The 15,390-nt window shown below is 38.4% G+C and overlaps 1 protein-coding gene across 25 annotated transcripts in view; it reads left to right on the plus strand.

The window, feature by feature from the left end:
* The window catches only part of RBM47 (RNA binding motif protein 47), a 179,607-nt gene that overhangs the window by 129,080 nt on the left and 35,137 nt on the right, over positions 1–15,390 (plus strand). For 17 of the 25 annotated variants that reach the window (XR_014082467.1, XR_014082485.1, XR_014082466.1 and 14 more), the window contains one exon: positions 14,260–14,372. The exons of 6 other annotated variants lie outside the window; for them this stretch is intronic. The gene's annotated coding sequence lies outside the window, so the exon portion shown is untranslated. Of the gene's footprint in view, positions 1–8,420; positions 8,586–14,259; positions 14,373–15,390 lie in introns of those variants that run through there. 2 more of the 25 variants (XR_014082471.1, XM_081591876.1) reach the window with 1 other exon arrangement.

A 15,390-nucleotide genomic window follows, 5' to 3' on the forward strand; every position in this document is an offset into this window, starting at 1 on the left:
CTAATAATGAGTGATGTTGAGCATCTTTTCATGTGTTTGTTAGCCATCTGTATGTCTTCTTTGGAGAAATGTCTGTTTAGTTCTTTGGCCCATTTTTTGATTGGGTCGTTTATTTTTCGGGAATTCAGCTGCAGAAGTTGCTTGTATATTTTTGATATTAATTGTTTGTCTGTTGCTTCATTTGCTATTATTTTCTCCTCATAGTGTTTGTCACTATACTCCTTCCCCAAAACGTATATATTTTCTTTTTGATTATGTTTCTCCAGCATAACAGGAAGGACCGTGTCTGTCTTAGTCACCACTTTATCTTCAAGGTCTAGAACAAAGACAGTCAATGACAGTAACCATTTGTTGAATGACTGAATGACTCATTTAACCAATTTAAATTGAGTATCTTGAGAAGTTACCATGTGCTCATAGAAAATTAGGTTCATTATGTCTAAACTATTTGCTTCAGTACTATTTTATGTTGTTCTTTTTCTTGAACATACACTGCTTGCTAATTTTAGCATTATCTAAACTGACCAGCCTTGCAATTGATCTATTAAAGGTGTCCTCATGTTTCTCATTAATGACTTAACCGATGTTTATAGATGCATAGCAGTTGAAGTTTTAATCTGCTAGATTCTTTTTTGCATGATTTCTATTGTTTCCATTAAATTTTTTCTTTAGAATATCTGCTTCTATGTTCTCAAAAAATAAGAGCTTCTTTTAGAAAATGGCAAAAGTATATTGATCAGATAATTAAGCTTAAACAAGAACTGAACCCCCAAGAGTTTTAAGAAAAAAAAATGTTCACAGTCTTTTAAAGACAACATGACTTATTTAGTGCCTTGCCAGCCATTCAAGCCCTGGATAAGATTCAATTTCTTGGTTGATTAAGGTATTATACTTATGAAATACATTATGTTTAAGATTAATGCCAATATTATTTATTCCTAATTCTTGGAATAAATTAGGTATAAATTTACTCTTGGAATAAATTAGGTATAATAAAAAAATTCTTCAGCAAAGAGGTTTTGGTTGTTTTAAATCACAAAGTAAACAGAGAAGTGTATTTTTATTTTATTTTTAAAATTTTATTTTTAGCTGTCCTGGCTCTTTGTTGCTGTGTGGGCTTTTCTCTAGTTGCAGTGAGCAGGGGTTATGCTCCAGTTGCTGTGCACAGGCTTCTCATCGTGGTGGCTTCTCTCGTTGCAGTATACGGGCTCCAGGGTACTCAGGCTTTAGTAGTTTCGGCTCATGGGCTTAGTAGATTCGGCTCTCCGGCTGCAGAGCACAGGGTCAGTTGTTGTATCGCATGGGTTTAGTCACTCCGAGGCATGTGGGATCCTTCCAGATCAGGGATCAAACCCGTGTCTCCTGCTTTGGTAGGTGGATTCTTTACCACTGAGCCACCAGGGAAGCCCCAAGAAGTGCATGTTTTCAAGTTGTGAGGTTTGTGATTGCCGTGTAAGTAACCTAAAATGACTATAATTCAGAAGGCAGCCTGCTGGCACCCCTGGATGGCAGCTTTCCCCATGGACTCTGGTCAACTTGATAAGGCTCCTACCTGACTCTGCAGTGCTTACTGTCTGCACAGCACATGGTGCTGCGGTTCGCCCTGTATTTTATGTGTTTTAGTTGTTTGATATTTAATTGTTTCCAAAAAGATTATTAGTTATTAGCTCCCAGTTCATAGAGCCCACATCAGGATCCAGGTCTTTGACTGCTTTTTCCCTCTGTGCTTGAATATATCCCAGAGCATTATTGAAAATAAACACATCTGCACAGAAAAGCACAGTGCTTGGTAAATCCAGAATGGTAGGGGATTTCTGTGATAATTTAGAGGAAATTAAAATACCATTTAACTATTAAAGAGCAAAAGCTACATATTACCTTGCAAAATCACTCACTTCCTGAGCTCTTGTTAACCTGATTGCTCATTGTGGGGAGGGGGTTCTCCTTTTTACAGTATGACTTTTCTTTGTGTTAAACGTGGAACACAGGGCTTGGATTTTACACATTATTTATAACTTTGTAATAGATATCTACTCTCCACCTGCATTCAGTATTTCTTCTTAACTTCTTCTTTTAAAAAATAAAAAGTGTGTTAAAACTACCACAGGATATGTAAGGTCAAGACTGGTAATTATGAGGTACTACGGTTTGCTGTGATAGGGGAGCAGAAAATGATCACTGTCAAACCTAGCAGGTTTCTAAGAATTAGTGAAGATTTCTGTAGGTAAAAGGATGTTAGCAGTGCATGCAGCTGAGGCCAAAGTGTGTGTATGTTGCCTGTATGTGAAAACCAAAAGATGTTTGGAGGTGTTAATCCTTTTATAATGTTGCCATTCTTTTGGTGGGTTCCGTGTTTATCCTTCTTTAGGAGAACTCTCATACCTGCATGCCTTCAACTCTTTGAACTCACCTTCTCAATGTTGATTAGTAACTGGTCATGACCAACTATTGTTGCTGACACCACCCATACAGGTAATATGGCGTCAGTGCCAATAGTTGACACTTTTTCATATGAAGGCTAGTACCTCGGTGTGGGGGTATGTGTGTACCATTTTTTCCTCTTCTGCTTTAGTCATGTATTAATACAGTAACCAGTTTCAGCAAAAGTTTTGAAATTCTAAATACTTAGTGTAAAGTTTACTCCTGGAAAACTATATACTACTGTTAAATATAGAGCAATACACATTCACTTGATCTTCATACTGGCTATATCTTCAAGTCTTTAGGTAAGATAAAATAAAAAATAATGTTCTCCTAATAGGATGTAAAAGGGACTTTAATAAATGTTGTTGGTCAGTCACAAAATCATGTCCAACTCTTTGTGACCCCATGGACTGCAGCCCACCAGGCTCCTCTGTCCATGGGGATCTTCAAGTAAGAATACTGAAGTGGGTTGCCATGTTATTCTCCAGGGGATCTTCCCAACCCAGAGATCGAACCCTGAGTCTCCTGCATTGGCAGGCAGATCCTTTCCTGCTGAGCCACCAGGGAAGCTCTGGTAGATACTACCTATATTTAAAATAACCCACATGACAATTTCCTGGCTTATTACCAGGTCCTCATCCATGCTACAACTTCTCTTTTCCACGACCTGCCTGAATCTTATTTCTTATTCATTTTTCTGGATCTACCTTAGAGCTCATCTGGTTTCAAGCTTCTGTTTGGCACCAGTAGGTTTTTGTTTTTTTTTTTTTGCCACAGTCTCAGATCTCATATTTGCCTGCTGTCAGTCCATTCTAAAAACAAAGTTGCCTTGTTAAGACAAAGGATGCTTCTCCAGGGATGACTTAAGCACACCAGCGCTGTCAGAAGTTAGGCAGCAAATGTAGCATGTGTCTACTGTGATGCCACCGACATACAGTTTTTATACATCTGCCTTCACCAAGGCTTATGTAATAGGAATCGGTGTCCCTACCAGTAGGACTGACTTTTACTTTTCTTGTGTACTTGTCTATATTGTGTGCATTTGTAATAACTTGTGTGCCTTGTTTTTGCCAAGACCATAGATACTGGTGTGCTGTGTGTATTTTTAAAATTAACTCTGTTCAAAGCAGAAGCAGGGAAAAGTTGCTCATTTTTGTTTAGGGTAGGCTGTAATTGTAATTATGCCTTTAGATATTCAGTGAAAAACTGCCCTGTCCTTACTCTAGAAATTTATCATCTTGAGATGGTTTGTTTCCTATGTTTTTGCATTCTTGGTAATGTTTGTATAAAAATTCACACACACACACACATTTTCTCTTTCTCTGTCATGCATGCTCACACACTTGACCAACAGGAATTCATAAACCAAAGCTTTAAGACAAAAATATTCTTCCTAATGCTTAAAGCATGTCACACATCCAGAATTTATAAAAATTCTTATAAAATATTCTTACATAATATACTTAACTACACTTATATAAAAAGGCAGATTTTCTGGGCTCCTTTTGTAGTCAAAAGGAATTCAGTGTAAATTCAGTAGTTTTTTGGAAACACTGCTTTAGTATCATTGCAAGATTGCTTCCATTTTCCTTTAATCAGAACTTAGCAATTTAGTTTTATATAATATTTAACGTGATTATAATCTTATACTTGTTCTGGATTTTGACCCTTTACTAAGTAACCTGTTGATAATTTTCTTGTCACTGTTGATAGCTTTAGATTATTTCATTTGGGAGTAATAAAACTGTCTCTCTTAAAAAATATAAGTAGATAAATAAATTTAAAACTTGTCACTCTGGCCTTTTTACTTCCCATCCTGGCTACTTCAAATTGGCTAAAGTTTATAGGATTTACAAAATAACAACTAAGGGAAAATTCAAGATCACAAGTTTGAAATGTTTGTTTCAGGAAGAGTTATAGATTTGTTCCTTTCTTTGTACACTGTGGGGTGCTTTCTTTGTATGCTAAGTCCTATCCAACTTCTGTGATCCCCATGGACGGTAGCCCGCCAGGCTCCTCTGTCCATAGGATTCCCCAGGCAAGAAGTGGGTTGCCATTTCCTTCTCCAGGGGATTTTCCCAGCCCAGGAATCAAACCCGTGTCTTCTGCATTGGTAGGTGGATTCTTTACCCCTGAGCTCTAGAGCTCATGTTAATTCTGGCCCAGGTGGTCCCAGATGTCACCGGTTAGCTTTCAGGAACCCTCCATCTTCTGGTCCCTTCTCCCCTGATCTGCCGGCTGCCTGAAGTGACAATATCAACCCCCAGAGCGGTTCCATCTCTTCACTGCTTGAAGAGGAATATATTTACTCTGCTTAAGTGCTTCTGGTCCTCCCGACTCGTTGTTATGTACGGACTGTTTTTATTATCCATGAATCATGTTTTACTGCTCCTTTTCCTTTCTACCCCTTCTATTTTCCCCTGCCTCTTACCAATAAATCCATTGCCAGCTCCAAATGGATAAAGTAAAATAAATGAGGGTTTAGTTCTTGTGTAATTTTTGCCTCTATCTTTTTTCTACCAGGCTTATCTAAACCTTATTACTGGTAGTGATTAGGAGAAAAGATAAAGGGTACTCACTCCCAGTTACCTACCCCAGATACAATGAGAAGAAAAAAAAATTATATATATTTATAATACTAAAAAATAGAACATTTCTAGGAAATCATGGTAACATTTTTTGAGTACTTTCTATTTTGGAAATTTTCAAAGCACTTCATGAAGTGCTTAAAACTCAACAACTCAGGTGAAGTAAGAATTAATTTTTTTTGTAGCAAGCAGAACGATGTAATCAGCACCCACCTTATTTCTAGGAAGGTGAATTTAAAAAAAAACATTTGTTTCCTTTTAGTTAGTATTTGTGTTAGAATAAAATACTTCAGGTACATTTCCTTCTCTATGAAATGTCAGAACTTTTGTCTTCTTGGGTCTTCCCCAGATCCATTTGCTACCGTAAGTTTGCTATTAAATTGTCAGGCTGCTGTGGAACATTTTGTATCTGGTGATTTAAACACCTCCCTTCTGTCTGTACCACCCACTCAAGTTCATTCCAGGTGCCCTTAGCAAATGACTCCCAAGGCATTTAAGTGGCCAAAGCTCATTGACCAATGAGGAGAAGTGTGTCATGTATAATAGAGTTACGCAGTTCCTGGATCAGGAGCAAAGTTTGCTTAAGCAAAGCTTTTGTTACCATTAGCCTGTCGCATCCAGATTTCAAGACTGGAAAGGTAGGGGACACCTTATTTGTTGTAATTGGAAGAGAGGAGGAAATGGTTGTGTTTAGTTAAAGTAATTTAGATCAGGTTGAATAAACAAGTGATCCATTTTGTTTGTTTTTGATTGAGGGCAAAAAAAAATTTAGAAGTTTGTAAGAATTTCAAATGCTGCACAGTTTGCCTTACCAGCAGCAAAACCAAACTTCTTAAGAACATTAAAAAAAACAAAACAAAAAAAACAGTTTGTCTAGCATCTCTTCACTTTATCACACTTGAAAAAACTAGGTGGAAAAAAAAAGTCATATTTCCATAAATTGCTGCTATTTTCATTCTGGGATTAAAAGCAGGAATTTATCAGTAACATCCACATTTGTTTTCCAAAGTCATTTCAGACTCAGTCATTACAGAAGAATTTTGTGTGATTATTTAAATGAGATGTGATAAGGAAAAATATGAAATTAATAGAATTAGCTCTTGAGAGTTAATACATAAAGGTTACTGATAATGACTTTGAGAAAAGTTCAGGTGTAAAAAAACTCTTATATCAATCATACTGCTTTTTTCAAGCCAATAGTAAAGTTTATGAAATGGAATTAGTAAAGTGTAGGTTTATATACTTTAAACCCTATTACTGGCAGTGATTAGGAGAAAAGATAAAGGGTACTCACTCCCAGTTACCTACCCCAGATACAATGAGAAGAAAAAAAAATTATATATATTTATAATACTAAAAAATAGAACATTTCTAGGAAATCATGGTAACATTTTTTGAGTATATAAATTAGTTTCACCTTTATTAGAAGAAATAATTTAGTTATATTTAATGTGCTATTTAGATTTGTTCAAATATTAAGAAGCCAGAGATAAAGAATCTTTATTTGCTTCTTTCTACCTGGAAATGGAGTGATCTGGATAGCATTTGAAGCTAATCCTAAAAAGAAAAACCCTGGTCATTATGAATAAAATATGATGAATCAATGTTATAACAAACTGTATACATAAAAACATTTATTACTGATATTATACTTATTCCTTAGCCTACATCTAATGTTTAGTATCAGAAAGTAAACTTAGGTTCAAAGAAAAGTAAAACTGGTTTCCCAAGATTGCTTTTTCATAGAGCTGACTTAATATGAGTTTGTATTTTATACAGAAATGAGATAATTGTTTAAAAATATAACATATGAGAGATTGTATCATTGATTAAAATTTTTTAAAGTTTTAATGTATAGTCAAAACTCTATTTTTGCCTAATTTATAAAGAAAATTTTTTAGCACACATTCTCACTGGGTCTAAGTGTCCAATAATTTCAGTTATCTCAGATTCTCTCCTTTTTAAAAATTATTTTTATATGCTCCTTTAAAAGAGTTACATCCTGGAATTTTCTCCTTTCATTAGATTTTTTCCATAATGCCACTTTATGAGAAGTTTACTCTCCAGATCTCCCTCTTGACTCTCAGGGCAGGTGGAGATAGATGGAGCACCAGGCACACGGGGTTAACTATTCACAGCAGCCATCTTCTTGGGTACAAGTAAATTTCTCAACTCTAAGCTGAGGTTCAAAGGTTTAGACTTAACTTCACAGATCAGAGGTCAGGCACGAATTGCTGCAATTTGTAGTTCAATTCTGCCGATATGACAGAATTTCACAGCTATGATGATTGCTTTTTCCACTTCTGCACACAGGCCAGGCCAGGCAGTTAACAGCGTAATTTGTACAAGTCAGCCCTTGGCACCCAGGTTTAATGAGTAACTAGCTGGTGCCTTAGGTTTCACTGGTACAAGGTGCACATTATAAAAAGGGTCAAATGTCACACACAAGAGATGGAGGGAGTGGGTAGTGAGATTGCAGTAACCACCACTTATGAATCATACATAAAGAATTTAAAAATAATTTCTGTGATGTTAATGTTACTGTGTTCATTTTCTCTGCTATGAAAAGACGAAAAGACATAGCTAATTTTGTTAAATGTTAGCGAGAAAGAACGATCTGATTAGAAATTATTGACAGCCATAGACAGTGAAATTGCAGGCTCAGATTATGCCTTTCATAGGGTTTCTCAAAAACTTTCCCAAGCATGCCAGTTTTTCAAGAATCTAGGGAACAAGTTGGGTGACCAGGTATTTCTGAGCCCATAATATTTGAGTATCTCACATTTTCTACTCTTCATCTAAAATGTTACACTCTTAGCTTTATTTCTAACCCAAGCCAAGAATATCTTTTACTGTTTGAAGGTGGATATTGAGATTCTTCAGAAAACCCTTAGATGGTGGGCGTTGACAATCCATGGGTTTGCTGTTCACAGTTTCGACTTCTCATAAATGACTCTGAAACTGCCATATAAATACATACAGAGTGATTTGTCATTTCTGTTGTAATACAAATTTTCATTTTCTACTCCCAAACTGGGGTATAGAACCAATTGGATTCTTCCATAGAGCACAGTAATTAAGAGCACAGACTCTGGTCTCAGACCTCTTGGGTTTCAATCCCAGCTTCATCACTTACAATTAAGGAACCTGAACAAATGAGCAGTCTCCCTCTGTTCAGTTCCCTCATGTCCAGGATGAGTATAAACATAGAATTTGCTTCTTGGAGTTGTAGTAACAATTAAATAAGTGTACATGAAATGCTTAGCACAATACCTGGCACCTAATAAGCACTCCATGAATATTTGTTGTAATTAGTACTGTTGGAACAAGCCTCCTCTACCCTGCAAATCATCCCAATTTGTTTATTATTCTTTTTTCAATATTTATTTATTTATTTGGCTGTGCCAGGTCTTAGTTGCGGCATGTGGTACCTAGTTCCCGGACCAGGGATTGAACCGAGACCCCCTACATTGGGAGCTCCAAGTCTTAACCACTGGACTACCAGGAAAGTCCACCCCAGCTTGTTTGGACTTGGTCTTTGCTCTGTTCATTTCAGGAGAGACACAAGATAAGGTATATTTGGCAAGGTGATCTGGGGATGTTTTAGGTGTATTCTTTTTTAATATCATGAGGAAGTGTGTTTTTAAATTCCTCAGTTTCAAGTCCAGCATTCTTTTGTATTCTACTTTTCCCCCAACTGCTTTGCTGTCATATGGCAAAAGCTGTTAAAAAAAAAAAAAAGATAAATCCAAATCATCTAGTTTCCTTTGAGAATTGTTTTCATTTTGCCCTTTGGTAAGAAGCATTTGAGTTGAAAAAGAAAAAGATCCATAAATGATACCTTATCAGTGGGCTAAATTCTATTCCTGATGATATGTGTTATACTTACTAAAAGTCATGGTTTCCAGAAATGTCAGAAAGGAAAGTCTTAAAAGGTGATCTTTTTTTTTTTTTGGCTATATTTTATTCCTATGGAACAGTAGCATTTGAACAAAAACATGATACTACCAATGACAATATATCAATTATGTGCTTAGTATTGAAAAGGTAGTAACAATCCCTCTCACTAATTAAACAATGAAGCACCTACTGTGTGCTAGGATTGTGTGTGGGACACTGGGATTATAGCTGTGATCAGATCTGGATCCTGCCCTGGTCAAGTCTATAATTCACCAGAGAAGACTGCCATCATACCAACTGATACTGCTAAGTCGCTTCAGTTGTGTCTGACTCTGTGCGACCCCATAGACGGCAGCCCACCAGGCTCCACCATCCCTGGGAGTCTCCAGGCAAGAATACTGGAGTGGATTGCCATTTCCTTCTCCAATTATACCAACTACTGTAAGATTAAACCAAATAAAATTGCCAGTATTCTACCGTTTTTGTCCCCTCACGGGGCAATTTCGTTAGATTCAAGCCAGTGTTATGAGAGGGGCTCCAGAGATGACCTCCGAGGAGTGAAGTGTAAGGATGAGAACAAGCTGGCTAGGCAGGGCATTGGTGAAGATTTAAAGCTCTGGGAGTAGCAAATGTTGGGGAAAAGTGACACGAGATGAGGCTGGGGAAAGAGCCCAAGTCTTCCTTACGTCCCTTACTAAGGACATTGACTTTATTCTAAGGGTAGTGGAAGAGAGGGTAGAAATTTAAGCAGGAGGGTGACATGATCAAATTGTGTGGGTTTTAATTAATTAATTAATTTTTTGCTGCTCTGGATCTTCGTTGCTGCGCACGGACAGGGGCTATTCTCTAGTTGCGGTGCGCGGGCTTCTCATTGCAGTGGCTTCTCTTGTAGAGCATGGGTTCTAGGTGCAAGGGCTTCAGTTAGTTGTGGTGCTCGGGCTCAGTTGCCCCAAGGTGTGTGGGGTCTTCCCAGACCAGGGATTGAACCCATGTCTCCGTCATTGGCAGTTGGATTCTTAACCACTGGACCACCAGGGAAGTCCAAATTGTGTGTTTTTAAAAGGTCACTTTGCCTGTCTTGAGAGCCAGATTGATTGCCCCAGGCAAGAGTGGATGGGATGAAGTCAGCTGGGAGGCTGCTGCAGCTGTCCAGGCAGGAGCCAATGGTTGGCAGTTTATAAGATGCTTTCAAAATGTAGTGCCTCAAAAAAAAAAAAAAATGTAGTGCCTCATGTTATCCTTGTAATGACTCTCACCTGTGGCGTTAATGTCAGCTTCAGTATGCTGGTGAGGATGCCAAGGCCAGAAAGCTAAGTGGTGTGCCTGTACAGGGTCTCAGGCTGCTGCTGGCAGGGCTTGAACCAGTCCTCTGTTACCAGACTCTTGCTCTGGAAGACTCCTGGTAGCTTCAGTGAAAAGTGAAAGTGAAAGTTGCTCAGTCGTGTCTGACTCTTTGCAACCCCATGGACTATACAATCCGTGGAATTCTCTAGGCCAGAATACTGGAGTGGGTAGCTGTTTCCTTCAGACTCGTATACTATTGTCCTGGGGTGTGGACATTTGGTTTCTGTTTAGAACCGGTTTGTTTTTAAGAAACAGAATTCTCATTCCTTGGTGGAGGACTGGGGTTGAGAAAGTTATTTTTAGCCTGTTTATGCTTGAGAGTTGAAAGAAGCAGAATGTGACATGGAACTTGATATTAGACTGGAGCCACCTTTTGGAAAAAAGACAGTTATTAATTTCACATATTTATTTATACCTTGCTTCATTCCAAAAATAGATTTGAACAGCTTTCAAAAATACATATGGTAGACAAAATAGAGAGGGAGGAAATCAGGGCAGGCAAATGAAGATGACGCCATAGGTGTCATAAGGCCAACAGAAGATTGCCCTCGGATCCTACCAACTCTTTGTGACCGTATGGACCATAGCCCGCCAAACTCCTCTGTCCATGGGATTCTCCAGGCAAGAACACTGGAGTGGGTTGCCATGCCCTCCTCTAGGGGGTCTTCCCGAACCAGGGAACAAACCCGCATCTCTTAGTCTCCTGCATCAGCAGGTGGGTTATTTACCACCAGTGCCACCCAGGAAGCCTGTAATAGACACAATCTGTAGCTTGTTCACAGAACAAGGAGTGAAGGGTTGGAGTGAATGCATTAACCCAGTTTCTGTCTGGAAACTATTTTATTTCTCTAGGAACTTCCCCACAAATCTTATGTGACCTTCAGTAAGACAGTTTACTCCATAGTAAAATGGAGGATTTATACTAGAGATGGACTTCTTAAATGGGGTGCCCCAGGACACCCACTATTGTGTCAGGATGAGTGTGGAGTGACAGGAAAAAAGTGGCATGTGGGTTTTGCTTGAAGATTTTCATGATAAAATAGTATTAAAATATTTATTAAATGACTTGTGTTTGGAGTCATTCTGGAAAATCAGGTTTTTCGGTAAATAAATAGTCCTAAGTATTTTTTTCCCCTGGGAAATTTTCTGTTACTTGAATTGCCATGAGAGGCACTTCAGTAAACCTTTTCATCATTAAGATTTAGCACAAAAGTATATAAAATCTATAATTTCATTTATATATTAATAATTGGCTTCCACCTCATAGAGTTTACATCTCCATTACCATGATATTATTTTTCAAAGGGAAACATTTGCCATTATAGAGAGAAAGCTTACAATTTTGCACCAATATTATGTGCCAGGAATAGTGTTTTACAAGTATTTTCTCTGTTCTCCATACAGTCCCCCAAGCAATTAGCTCCACTTTATGGATATGGAGACTGAGGCCCAGAAAAGTTGAGTAAGTTTGTCAGGATTCACTTAAATAGTAAATGAATAGTGCAGGAGTTTACATTTTATTCTGTTGTCTTGACAGGGCAGAATTAATTTCAGGACACATCTTGTAATTTCCACATTTATTGTTCTTTATCAAACACTGTGATGGTGATCATTAGGTATTATCTAGGATGCAGCATTTAAGAAAGGTGAGGGTTATATGCTTTGAGATGTACAGAGTTTAACAGCAATTATTCTATGATTTATTTGAGGGTGTGGCTTTATTTTTAGTAGATCATTAATAATTAGGATTAAAGCCAGTTCATGGCTTTGTTTTATTGCTTGTGTTCCTATAATGTTATGGATCCCATTGAATGCCTTGCCAGTCACTGCAATATAAAGATAGTTATGGTGGAATAATTTTGGACCTGTAACTAACTATGTACATGCATGTTAAGTCACTTCAGTCGTGTACAACTCTTTGTGACCCCATGGACTGCAGCACGCCAGGCTCCTCTATCCATGGATTCTCCAGGCAAGAATATTGGAGTGGGTTGCCATGCCCTCCTGCAGATCTTCCCAACCTAGGGATTGAACCCATGTCTCTTATGTCTCCTGCATTGGCAGGTGGGTTCTTTGCCACTTGGGAAGCCTGTAACTGACTTAAAAGGCTGTTTCATTGGCAGGTTCTAAATTGTGCTCTGTGGTTCTAAAGAACCTATGGTGTTCCCACACAGCCTGGATGGACGATGGAGCAGAATGGGTGGAGATGTTTCCCCATATCATCCCCTACTTCAGCTTAGCCAGCTCCTCTTTTATCAGTTTGTTTCTGTATCTAGGTAAATTTTTGGTGGAAGAAGGGATGCTCCACCTTAAAAAAAAAAAAATGAAGCAAAACAAAACAAATATTAAAAACCCTATATGCAAGACAGAATAAGAGACACAGATGCATAGAACAGTCTTATGGACTCTGAGGGAGAAGGTGAGGGTGGGACGTTCTGGGAGAATAGCATTGAAACATGTATATTATCATATGTGAAACAGAACACCATTCCATGTTCGATGCATGAGACAAATGCTCAGGGCTGGGGCAATGGGATGACCCAGAGGGATGGGATGGGGAGGGAGGTGGGAGGGGGGGTCCAGGATGGGTAACACATGTAAACCCATGGCTGATTCATGTCAATGTATGGCAAAAACCACTACAATATTGTAAAGTAATTAGCCCCCAACTAAAATAAATAAGGCAATGGCACCCCACTCCAGTACTCTTGCCTGGAAAATCCCATGGACAGAGGAGCCTGGTAGGCTACAGTCCATGGGGTCGCTAAGAGTCAGACATGACTGAGCAACTTCGCTTTCACTTTTCCCTTTCATGCACTGGAGAAGGAAATGGCAACCCACTCCAGTATTCTTGCCTGGAGAATCCTAGGGACGGCGGAGCCTGGTGGGCTGCCGTCTATGGGGTTGCACAGAGTCGGACACGATTGAAGCGACTTAGCAGCAGCAAAATAAATAAATTTATTTAAAAAAAAAAAAACAGTTTGAAAACTACCGGTAATCCAACTCTTCTATTTTTCTTCAGGAGAGCAAACTTTAGCTCAGCCAGGTAAAATGATTTGCCTAAGAACATAGAGCAAAGCGTGGCAGAGCTAGAATTAAAATCCCAGTCTTCTAGGTGCTTCAAGTCTGGCATTGCAGCCACTGCACCATATTTGATTGTGGCAGTCATCCTGGTCTTCAGATGGCTTTGTGAGGGCCCTCTGTAGTTAGGTGAGAATATTTCTGAAGTTTGGCAGATTATATTAATATTTCCAGGTATGAAATAAATGTAAAAGTTTTGTGCTCAGGATATATATTTTTCACATACCCTTTTAAAATACCTTTCTCTTGAACTTAAGTTTCTTTTGAATGCTTTCTATGACTTTCAAGATTATCCTAGGACTCTAAATCGTATTTTTTGTAGTACTCCATGCAAACAACATCCTCCAAAGAGTCTTACACATTTTAGGGCAGAATAACAAGTTTCTTTTATACCAGCTCTGATCAGTTGGTGGTGGTTGGCCGAAGTGCTTGTTTCACTAGTTTTTGAGACCCTCTGGATCTAGCAGGAAAGAATGTGATGATCCATAGTGATGTGTGACATAAGCCCCCAAATGGGGATGGGGGGAGTCCATGAGCTAGATGGTATCATCTCTTTAAAGGGGTACCACCTCTTTGTCTTGTGGATTTATAAGCATAAAATATAAGCTACATCTGTATTCATTCCTAAACGCTGTGTTGTTCATCTTGGAGTCAGGGGTAGGGAGGCAGGGTTCTAAATAAGACAGAGGGGAAAATACAACAAATGGAAGAAATTGGTCATTTTCTTATGGCTGTTCCCTATTTCTTCAAGGATAGGAAGAGGAATAAAAGGTTGCGTTTCTTGAGCTGAAGAGAATATGATAATTAGAGTAATAGTAGTTTAATTTTTTGAAGAAAATGGCCCCAAATTCATAATGAACATATGAAAATTTTATTGAAATAAAAAACATTCCTAGCAGGGTTTTTTTTTTTAACTCCTTAGGATTTGTCTCCAAGAGCTGAACTGAGAAATCCCAAGAAAGCTGCTTGAATCTTTCTGCCTCTTCTTATTCTACATCGTGTAGAGGAACAGACAGATCGAATTGGTGGTTTTTGGTAAGTACACCTTACCAAAGTTTGATAAGTTTTCATTCTTATCAACCAGTACATCTGCTGTATAGAGAGTGTGTACCAGATATATGTTTATTGACATTAGTACATACGACGTGATAAGTCATTTGGTAAGTCATTTTGAACCAACAATATAAATCCTTATTTCTTTGCTCAGTTTACATCTTTGAGGCCCAAGAGGAGAAGCTACTGCTGCTGCTATGTGAGGATCTTAGGAATTAAGGGAAATTGTTTACTGCTTCTGCATCTGTCTTCTTCATGCTCCCCAACCTCCCCCAAATGAGTTCAAGCGATATCACTCAGAGTTGTCTTTTGAAATTTTTTTCGCAAGGAAGGTCCTTTGTAAAAGTTAGAGCACTACTGGTATGTCCTTGAACAATCCATATGCCTCCTCTAATTTCTGTTTCCTCACCTGTCATATAAGGTAAAAATAACTGTGTTAGACTCTCCAAATCATGGTAATCCTGTGAACTCAATATATATAAATGCACTTTGACAACCATATAATTCTCCGCAGACAGAAGGTATTATTCTGTGGGTGATAATCCTAGGTATGCTATGACAGGGATAGGGGGCATAGAAAGAGGTTACTTGCATCAGCTTCACCCCGAATCTTGGACGGCCAGCCATCCCAGCCGTAACCACAGCCCTCACTTAGCTCTGAGAGGCAGAGACAGCAGATCCCTGTATGTGAAGGAGGAACTACTGGTGACACTGGTTGCCCCACCATCTCCCTCCCCCCTTCCACCCCCAGGCCACCTGCCTCACCACATCCCTTTTCATATCCTCTAGGCTGGGTTCTGAACATAGCCCACTAATTTCAGGGACACAGAGAGCTAAAATTGTTTTTAATTAAATATTTTTTCTTTTTATCAGAGCATATTCATTAAAGGAAACTTGGAAATTAAAGAATAATATAAAATTACTTACAATCTGAAAATCCAAAGATAACTGCAATTAACACTGTAGTATATTCCTTTTTAGTTTTTAAAAATTGTTGTTG

The sequence above is a fragment of the Giraffa tippelskirchi genome, chromosome 1 (assembly GCF_054371585.1).
Source record: "Giraffa tippelskirchi isolate mGirTip1 chromosome 1, T2T-mGirTip1v1.2.pri, whole genome shotgun sequence".
Classification (NCBI taxonomy): Eukaryota; Metazoa; Chordata; class Mammalia; order Artiodactyla; family Giraffidae; genus Giraffa; species Giraffa tippelskirchi.